Source organism: Carya illinoinensis, chromosome 1 (genome assembly GCF_018687715.1).
Source record: "Carya illinoinensis cultivar Pawnee chromosome 1, C.illinoinensisPawnee_v1, whole genome shotgun sequence".
In the NCBI taxonomy this organism is placed as follows: domain Eukaryota; kingdom Viridiplantae; phylum Streptophyta; class Magnoliopsida; order Fagales; family Juglandaceae; genus Carya; species Carya illinoinensis.
In genome coordinates this window covers 11,937,407-11,947,717 of record NC_056752.1, presented here as the reverse complement: position 1 = coordinate 11,947,717, position 10,311 = coordinate 11,937,407, and positions in this window count along the sequence as shown.

Here is a 10,311-nt window from a genome sequence, read left to right as displayed (position 1 = left end):
ATTTCCACTGTTTGGTTGCATCTTCTATTAAATTTTGATGATCTTTCCTGATGGCTCCATGTTGAACTTCCTCTATTGTTTTCTCTTTGTTGAGATTGAGACTTTCCGTATTATTTATACCTCCTGTTTCTTCATTAATAGATTTCTTGGAGAGTGAAGAATTAAATTCATCAAATACTACATACATAGATTCTTGTACAGTCAAAGTCTTTTTATTGAATACTCTATAAGCTTTACTATTAGTAGAATACTCGAGAAAGATACCTTCATCAGATTTTGCATCAAATTTGCCTAAATTATCCCTATCATTCAAAATAAAACATTTGCATCCAAATACATGAAAGTAACCAATGTTGGGCTTTTTCTCATTCCAAAGCTCATAGGGGGTTTTATCTAACTTAGAACTTAGTATAACTCTATTTATAACATAACATGCAGTATTTACCGCTTCGGCTCAAAAATAACTAGGCAAGTTGTTCTCATTGAGCATTGTTCTTGCCATCTCTTGAAGAGATCTATTTTTTCTCTCTATTATCTTATTTTGTTGAGGAGTTCGAGGAACAGAAAAATTATGCATAAAACCGTTTTCATCACAAAATGTTTCAATATTTTTATTAACAAACTCTTTTTCCCTATCACTTCGGATACTTGAAATAGTATAGCCCTTTTCATTTTGAATTCTCTTGCATAACTTGGTAAAGACATTATGTGCCTCATCTTTATGAGTAAGAAAGATGACCCAAGCATATTTAGAGAAATCATCAACAATAACAAATGCATAATATTTTCCTCCTAGACTTGCAACTCTATTTGGTCCAAAAAGATCCATGTGTATCAGTTGCAATGGTCTAGTAGTGAAAATATGTTTATTAGTTTTAAAAGAAGTTTTTGTTTGTTTACCAAATTGACATGCATCACAAATTTTGTCTTTAAGAAAATTTGTTTTTGGCAAACCTCTCACAAGATCATTTTTTGAAAGTTTGGAAATAAGTTTCATATTGGCATGACTTAATCTTCTATGCCATAGCCAACTAGTTTCATTTTGAGCTGAAAAGCAAATAGCATCTTGTGAGGTAATTTCTTCAAAATCGATTGTATAAACATTATTGTTTCTAAAAGTAATAAAACAAATATTACAATTATGATCATTCAAAATAATGCATTTATCCATTTTGAAAGTAACTATAAATCCTTTATCACATAATTGACTTATGCTCAAAAGATTATGTTTTAAACCTTCAACAAGTAGAACATATTCAATTATGAGAGAAGATTCATTACCAATTTTACCTATTCCCACGATCTTCCCTTTCGAGTTGTCTCCAAATATCACGTGTCCTTCTTCTTTAGATTTAAGATCAAAGAACTTAGTCTTGTCTCCCGTCATGTGTCTTGAACATCCACTATCTAAAAACCATTTGTTTTTGCTTGTGGAAGACTTCATGCATACTTATAAAAACAATTAAAATGATTTTTCTTGGTACCCAAGTTCTTTGGGTCCTTTATTTATTAGTATTAGAAGAAACAAGATTTTTAGGTACCCATATGACCCTAATAGTCATTATATGATTTCTTCTAATAGGACAAATATAATAATTATGACCATTTCTATTACAAAAATTGCAAATAGCATGTGACATATATGAAAAACTTGAATGATTATAATAATATCCTTTTTTGACAAAATTATTTTTATGAAAAGAATTTTAAATATTAGTTTTTGATGTAAAATGATTATCAAAGAAATTTTTATAAAGTTTGTATTTTTGTTTTGGCATATATCTCAAACCTGCCTTGTCAAAAACACATCTTTGACTACCAAGAAGTTTTTCAAAATTTCTTTTTCCATTCGTAAAGTTTTCAACAATATTTTCTAAATCGGTTTTCTTCTTATTCAATTCAAGATTTTCATCTTTCAAAATGATACTTTCTTTTCTTAAAATTTCAATTTCATTTGTTAAAGAAAAATTTTTCTTTTTCAAAGCAGTATATTTGATACCCAATTTTTCAAATTCCTCATAAACCTCTTCTAAAACATTTTACAATTCTTCATATGAAGGATTTTCAATATTATCAAGATTTGTTACCTCAATGTCATCTTTAACCATAAGACAAAGATTTGCTGATTCTTCATTGCTTGCTTAACTATCTGAGCTACTTGAATCATCATCCCATGTAGCTTTCATTGCTTTCTTGCCTTTGTTTCGATCTTTCTTTAGCAGAAGACAATCTGGCTTGATATGACCAGATTTATTGCATTTATAACAAATTAAAGTGTCATTTTTACCTGAATCTTTCTTGGAAAACTTTTTGAAGGATTTCCTCGGAAGAGTTCTATTTTTCTTCAAGAACCTCTGAATTCTTCTTGTTATCATCGCAACTTCTTCATCTTTATCGTCATTTTCCTCATCTTCATCACTTTCACTTTCATGAGGAGCAGCTTTAAGTGCTAAACTCTTCTTTGGCTTTCCTTCTTCTTCTCCTCTTTTCAATGTGTACTCATGGGTGATAAGTGACCCGATGAGTTCATTGACTTCAAGCTTCTTGAGGTCTCTAGCTTCAAGAATCGCTGTAACTTTTGATTCCCAACGTTTTGGTAAAGAGTTGAGAATTTTTCTTACTATCTCCACCTTGGAATAAACTTTGCCAAGAGCTGTCAAGCTGTTTATGATGTTAGTAAAACGAGTGTGCATACTAAAAATAGATTCATCATCATTCATCTTAAACATTTCATATTCACGAGTAAGAATATAAATTTTTGATTCCTTAACTTGCGAAGTTCCTTCATAAGTAATTTCTAAATTATCCCAAATTTCTTTTGCCGTAGCGCAATTCATTATTCTATTAAATTCATTTCCATTAAGAGCATTATATAATAAATTCATAGCAGTTAAATTTAAAGTATAAAGTCTATCATCTTCACGATTAAACTCTTCTTCTTTCTTTTTGACATTTACTCCATCAACCACTTTTGTTGGAATATAAGATCCATTTACAATACATTTCTAGATTTCTCTACCTTGAGCTTGAAGAAATATTCTCATTCTAACTTTTCAGAATGAGTAATTATCTCCACAAAAGAGTGGAGGCCGACTGCTAGATTGACCTTCACCAAATGAAGCTGCAATGTTAGCCATAAGATCTTAACTCAAAAGATAGTTAATCTTATAATAGAGCTCTTAGCTCTGATACCAATTATTGCCCAGATGACTAACACAAGAGGGTGGTGAATTGAGTTGTATTTAAAAAAATAACAATTATAAATCAAATATATAATATAAAATATAACAAAATATGAAATAACAATAAATATAAAGAGTAAGGGTAAGAGAGAAGCAAACTCAGTATGTTAACGAGGTTCGGCCCCACTGCCTACGTCCTCGCCTCAAGCTACCCCTTGAGGATTCCCAAATTCACTATTCAACCTCCTTCAGGTGGAGATAGAAACCTATTACACCTTTGAACAACACCGCTACAAAGGATCCGTGTAGAACACTCTCTACACTTGCAATCACCTTACACGTGGTGATTCAACTATTCTCCGTGTAGAATACTTTCTACACGCACAAGGGTTATACACACCCTTTTTCTGATACAAAAGCTGATAGTGGGTAGGTTATCAGAAAACACTCCTCAATGAGTGAAATAAGAACAATACAGCGCAAACTATATCTCTCAAAATGAACAAGGATTAATACTCAATGCTTAGAGAAGAGAGAATGAAAGTTTTGAATGAATGTTGTATGCTCTTGGTGTTGTAAATGTGAAGCTCTCAAATGATTTATTTATAGGCATATGAGACTTCATATTCAAATTTAAAAAGATTCACATGTCAAAGACAACATCATTCACTTTTTCAAAAAATTCAAATAAAAGGTTCTTCTTTTTCAATTGTCAAAGACAACATCATTCATTTTTTAAAAACTTCAAACCTAATCTTTTACTTTTGGCATATGACAAAAGGAGCACACTTTCATTTTTCAAAAATTCAAACCTAATCTTTTACTTTTTGCATATGACAAAAAGAGCACATTTTACTTTTCAAAATTTTCAAACAAAATCGTCTACCTTTTGTATAAGTCTAAAAAAACATCAATCACTTTTGAAAATATTCAAATAAAACATGCACATGTGAAAGATGACAATCAATCATCTTTAATATTTTCAAAGTTCAACCTTTTAATCAAGGTATGCACATGTGAAAGATGACAATCAATCATCTTTCAAAATTTTCAAATATAATTTTCAAAATATTCATGCACATGTGGAAAATGTATTTTAATGCTTTATGATAAAAAATTAATTTTTGAGCATTAATCCTAATTTCGAATTTTGAAGAGATTTACAACATTACTCTATAATTTTAATGTGAACTTGTTCCCTTCTTGCTCATGCTTGTTTTCTTGATGTGCTTGACTCCATTGTGTAGACAACTTGAGTTTGAGACTTCTTTATTCTTTGAATTCATTTGTTATCATCAAAATCCATGTGTAAATATATAATTACACAAAACTTGAAATCTTGGGTTCAACATTTTGATATTATATCAAAAGATTCGTATATCATGTTTTGCTATAATATAAATGTTATGCTAATTTAATAGAGTTATAAAAAATAAAATAAAAAATTATGGGCAAACAGTGCTAAAATAGGCACAAGGATAAGATCAGAGATTAATTAATTAAAAATAAAATGAAACTAATTAATATCACAATATTTTAATCACAGTGATAAGAAAATACGAGATCAGTACGTACATATAATAGTTTAACAAAACTTGTATGTTTTCTGTCCTTATAATCTTTCAACCTTCTTCTTAATTTGAGTTGAAAAAGACTTTCCCTGAAAAGGTAACAGCAAGGAAGCTACATTCCCAATCTTTGGGAGATCAACTGTAAATCGAAACTTAATTTAATTTTATTGTTACATATAGATCATCATGAAGAATATCCAATCTCCAAATATCTCTTTAATTGATAATGACTTTTGACTCACGATGATCAAGCTGTACTTGAAGATGATCAACATGATCGATGCTAGATGATCATCAGGTGACGAACTTGCAGATCAGACTTTAGAGCCCTGAAACCATGAAAGTAGAGTTAATACCATTAATCCACAACTTTCCCACCCTGAAATCTTATTTGAATATCTTGAAAAAAAATGAAGAAACTGCGATCATGATATATCAAGAGTCACTTATTCTAACAAAAGTGGGCAAGGAAACAAAAATAAGCTGCATCAATCCGCAAAGGAAAAAAAACACTTATTCTTCTACTTGCTGCATAAGTTCTCCATATCCGTAGCATGCTACATATATAAGGGTTTGTTTTCAGAGTTTTTTTTTTTTTTTTATAAAGGCTGCAAGAAGTCTGTATAAAGAAGAAGAAGAAGAAGAAGAAGTAAAATTAATAAGTAATATTCAAAGAAATAAATCATCATGGTAACAATATTAAAGAATCACATTCTGATCTGATTCGACAAAGAATGGTAATTAGATCTTAGAGATACCATGCGGAGCTCCCTTCACTCCAAGTCAAAAAAGATCAAGGTAACCTCGTCTCCCAGCTCATGCAAACCCCTAGACTGCGCGCGCCATTATCAGTAGTAACTACACATCGATGACCGTCCTGCACGCACGCACGGGCGCACCCAGGGGTATTCATGAACATGGCAGCCGCAGCATACCCATCAGTCCTTTCAGTGATGGAGTAAAGAGGGCTCCATTTAGCCACACCCAAAACCCTAAAAGTACTTGTGCCTACAAACTAAACAACCACACGAAGTATGTAAGTATTTATATGTGTATATATATATATATATATAGTCGGCTAATTGTCTCCACGATAAGTACTAAGTAGTATGTGTATAAGCTATGGAAAGAAGAGGTTGTGAGATTTGGCAAGCAAGGGATTCCCTTATATAGGCTTAGAGAATGGGACTAGATGTAATCTAGACCGCTGAATTTGGAAACAGCAATATACTTGGACAAAATCTGATGAGGAGGATTTTCTTGTCCAAAATCTAAGTGTCATCAGCGAAATTGGTGCCGATGAGCATCTTTTAACACTCACGTAGCTTTTGCCATATCTCGATGGGTTCATGTCATTGGCTGGTGTAATAGTACTATACAAGCCTAAATAGTTAAAATATCATCTTTACGAATTTCTGATCTCATTTAATTAAGGAGATCACTATTAGCTTATTACGTAGTTTCGGACTAGGAATCGGATGGTATTCCTAACTTATTGCACACATCCAGTATCGTTAAAATTGCTTCCATAATCACTTTTTTTAAGTGCTGCTACTCTTTCTCCTTGATCTTACCCCCTCAAAGTTACTTACTAGTTCAAATTATTTTTGTTTTAATGTATTTTTTGTTTGGAAAAATATAGTTGCAAGCACAATTGTGTACTAATCTGTACACCAATATGATGTGATTGATCAAAAAGTAGATTTTATTGAAAACAGTGCTAATTTAAATTTTAAGTATGAATAAATCAGTATTGGTACACAGATTAGTATGCGACTGTGCTTGTATGTAGCAAAACTCAAAAGAAATATATAAATGCATTATTAGTGGTAACTTTGAGGGGGCCAAAATGAGAGGTCTAGCTAGCATTATTCTTTTATAAAAGTAATCCAAATTGTATAAAAGAATCCAACAAACTCAAGTGTCTTTATGTGATACGTTAGATGTACTTCATCATAAAAATAATTTTATGATACTTTTATAATTTAATGTACTATATGATCAAGTCATGTCAGTTTGTAATTTTATTTTTATGAGATTTCTTTATCATTGTAGATCAACTTCATAAATATTGTGGAAACTAATTTATGTGTCTATCTTTCTTTTTGTTTAAACATTAGAGTATAAATAAGGAAAAATTTAGTTACAAATATAACTATATACAAATATATACATCAATCTAATGGAATTGAACAAAAAATAGATTTGATTAAAAATAATATTAATTTAAATTTTAAATATAAATAAATTAATATTGATACATAAATTAATACGTGACTTTAATTGTATGTAATAAAATTCGTATAAATAGTAACCTAGGAGATCATCTAAATCCGGATGAAAAAAGTATGGTGTATTATTATATTAAGAGTGCCTACAAATGGCTGCTCGACATTATTAAGGTTGCTGGTGCGGCATCGACCATTTTATTGGTTGATGTATTCTTTGGTCAAAAATTCATTTTAATATATAAGTGGAGTACGTACTTGATGACGCATTATTTATAATTTAATATTGCAATCAGAGAATTAAAGTTACTTTCCAATATAATTGATTACCTAAAATTTAAAAAAATTAAATTATTTATAATATCTTTTAGAAATTTTTGGAAACTTCTAGAAAATGACAATTTTTAATTAAGAAACTACGCGTGATGTCCATTAAGGGCGAAAGAAATAAGATATATAGATTAATAATATATATATAATTCATGTCTGTATGAAGTAGATTCTTACGCTAGCTAGCAGCTAATTCTCTTTGCATGGATGCATGCTTTTCCATAGTGGTGCACTACATCCACACACGCAAATATATATCACACAAACACACACACACACACATATATATTATATGTTCTACTCCTCCAATTGATTGAAATTTCCAAACTTTTGTAAGTGATAGTGCTTGTTTATAATAATAATAATAATAATAATAATAATAATAATGAAAAAAGGCCATTACATGAGTTTTATTTAGTTTTTTACACAAACATGTTTGGAGTAGGGGTGAGCATCGGCCGGTCCGGACCGGCAAAACCGACCGGACCGGCACTATTTGGACCGGACCGGACCGGACCGAATTGGGTCCGGTCCGGTCCGGTCCCATTTTTAAGGGACCGAAAAGATTCGGTCCGGTCCCGGTCCGGGAGTTTTTCACCCCGGACCGGACCGGACCGGACCGAATAAAAAAAAAAAAAAATATTATTTATATATATTATTTATATAATAGTATTAGCATATTACTAATATATATAATAGTATACTATATGTATATATATTAAATATATTACAATATAATTACATAAATATTAAAAAAAATGTCATTAAATATTAGCATATTATATAAATATATAGTTATCACTATTACTATTATTACATATAGTTATTAGTTATAGTATAGTTATTATTACATATATTTATTAGTTATAGTATTATTACTAATAGACTAATAGTATTAGCATATTACTAATATATATATAATACTATATGTATATATATTAAATATATTACAATATAATTACATAAATATTAAAAAAAATGTCATTAGATTAAAAAAAAAAAAAAAAAAAAAAAAAAAAAAAAAAAAAAAAAAAAAAAAAAAAAACCTTGGACCGAATGGACCGACCGGACCGGACCGGACCGAATGGACCGGACCGGACCGGTCCTGATGGAGTTCGGTCCGGTCCAGGGTTGGAAAACCCTGGACCGAATAGGTCCGGTCCGGTCCACAAAACCTCCCCGGACCGGACCGGACCGGACCGAACTCACCCCTAGTTTGGAGAAAAAAAAAAAAAAAGGATCAAACTGGCAAAAGATATATATATATATATATATATTTATATATATATGAGCGTCAAATTAATACAAAGATCTCCATTCATTAAGCACTTATTTCCTACCTTATTTGCTGGTCAAGATGATCAGGGTGGGTGGTGGGACAGTTCTCTTTTCGCCGTCTGTATTGCTTTGACGCGATTCTCCTATGATGATAGAAAAAATAATGTTTTGGGTATCTAAATAAGCAAAAAAGTTTAAATTCTTGTCTGCTTTTTGGGATTTTCTATTACCCGAAGTACAAATAGAAATATTAAATTTCTTTTGATTATGCGGTCGAAAGCTTTATACATATTGAGATGGAAGTGAATAATCTTTTTCGTTGAATGCGAGTATTGGAATCAGAACATGTTTCAAATCTATGTCATGGTTTTGTCGTATACATCCTCTCCTAATATATAATAATTTTCATAAAATTCACTACGAATTCCGCTCGTGGGGGCCCAAATACACGAATCCAATAATTAATCTTAATTTTATCTTATGGTTGTAGAACTTCACACTACCACTCTTGCGACGAAACTTTTTATTTAAAAAAAATGCTATTTTCATCTTAAAAAGATTTTAGAGATGAAAGATTTTTATATTTATTTTATCTAAAAAGTCATTCTCAAAAAGCTTTTGAAGACGGATTTTTTTCCATCTCAGACTGAGTTTTGGCCCATCTATTCAAATTAAATTTTTTTGAGAATGAAATGTTTTCATCCCAAAATACCGTTCCAACTAAATAAATTCAGTTTGAAACTATCAAGTAGCTATTCAAATATATTGGTAATTTAATTCGAATGATGCAAATTTATTTAATCATATTCGAATAAAGCAAGTGTTCAAATGATTTCTTGTTGTTCGGACATTAAAAATCCGATTGAACGTATTTTATAAAACATACAAAATGTTTGAACGTATTAGTAATCCATTCGACCCGGAGTGATGATTTCATTTTCATTCGAATGATTTTGGATTATTCATTCAAATGGCAGTTAAAAATGTGTTCATACGATATTAATTAATAATTATTGTTCGAATTGAATATTTTTCAAATGTGATGTTTTAATTATAATATTTAATATTTGTTTCATTTTTTGATTTACAGTTTACTGTAGCATGAATACCATTTTAGCTAACTACCCATTTTGAACATTATTTTGCAATTTATTATCCCTCAAACGCATTTTAGATTCCATTCAAACAACCAATCAAAACCATTCGAACGGGTTGAAAACCGTTAATTTTGTTTAAACATATTAATTTCTTGTTTAAACAGACCTCATGTTCAAACATTCAAATAGATAATAACTTGTTCGAATACATTTTATCGTTCAAATGTACCATACATCGTTCGAATAAACATATTGAACCACCCATTCAACTAGATGTTTTCAATTCAAACGTATATAAATAACAACAAATGCGGCTCCATCTGATGAATTATATATGAGCGATTTCAATCCCAAAAATTATTTAAACAGTGACAATTAATGATATCCCAAAACTCTATGCCACCATAATCTTAGAATTTATTTTCTTTACTTATCTTTTTATTATTATGACTTAATGCAACATTTGAACAAATTTAATGTTTTAATTATAATATTTAATATTTGTTTCATATTTTAATTTACAGTTTACTATAGCATGAGTATCATTTGAACGAAACATACCTAGTTTGAATGATATTTTACAATTTATTACTTTTCAAATGCATTTTAGATTCCATTCGAACAA